The sequence below is a fragment of the Tarenaya hassleriana genome, unplaced genomic scaffold, assembly GCF_000463585.1.
Source record: "Tarenaya hassleriana unplaced genomic scaffold, ASM46358v1 Cleome167, whole genome shotgun sequence".
Classification (NCBI taxonomy): domain Eukaryota; kingdom Viridiplantae; phylum Streptophyta; class Magnoliopsida; order Brassicales; family Cleomaceae; genus Tarenaya; species Tarenaya hassleriana.
In genome coordinates this window covers 74,738-75,924 of record NW_010965093.1, presented here as the reverse complement: position 1 = coordinate 75,924, position 1,187 = coordinate 74,738, and positions in this window count along the sequence as shown.

Here is a 1,187-nt window from a genome sequence, read left to right as displayed (position 1 = left end):
TGAAACTCAAAAGCAAAACATCCATCTAATGCTAGTTTTTCGAGAATCGTACCCAAACCGGTCTACTATGATCTTTCTACCAAAGACTAATCTACCTAGTAATGGGACTTTTATTGCCACCTAGAACCCATTAGAATCTCTACAACTTACCAAGCATATTTCCGAACCCATCCTTATCTCAACTTAGCCTCTTCGATCTTAGTTCTTCTTCATACCTAGATTTTTACCTTTTTGTAGAATTTTTCTATCAAACGCTGGCATCTCGAGTTTTTAGGACGTTGATGTTGAAGGATATCGCTTTTCGCTCTCTTTTTTTTTCTTTCCTTTTTTTTCTCTCTTTTTTTTCTTTCTCAATGCGATGTCCGACCCACAACTTAGACCCGAACCATCGAACGATGCACTCATGTCCTCGAACAATTTTCGTTGACAAGATTCTGACAGCGGAGTGTCGAGATGCTTTATTTTCCCAAGATATTCGTTGAACTAGATTTCATCGACCTGCAAGACTCGAAAAAGGTTCTAAACAAAACTTATAACCTGGATATAGTCGTTTCAATTCCGTAGGTTCTAAATAACAACACCATCCAACAAACTATATATAGAAAGTCTGGAGAACTATCATTCGACACAGTTCAACCACGTTCTACAAAGTCACTAGATCATTAAAATATTCCTACTCTATCATCCCACAAATCGTCCAAATGATGCTCAAAACGGGTTTTCGATGTATGCACGTGAACCTATATGAACCTAAATCTATATGTCAAATGCAATCATGTAAACCTAACAAAAATCCATCTATATGAAAAATAAAGAAAACGTGTGAAAGCAACTAATGCAAAGTGATATGCAAAAAAATAAAAATTTTCCTAAGTCTATATGCCATGATAAAATGCATCTAAACTACATGCAATCCTAAGTAGATAGGCCTGAATGTGTGAAGGATCTATCCACCCCCAGACTTGAACCATACACCGTCCACGGTGTAGACTCTCGTCTGGAAAAGTAGAGTCGAAGACAACATATCAAAGGAACCAATAAGAGGGATAGAGAAACTTAGCTCTGCGAAATTTGTTCGCTCGCAACGAAGTTAACTCACGTTAAACGCAAGAGCTCTCACACACTCTATGAACCGGAATCCTTCCAACATCATCTCTCGAAAGTCGATGCTCATCTCTCGTGTGTCG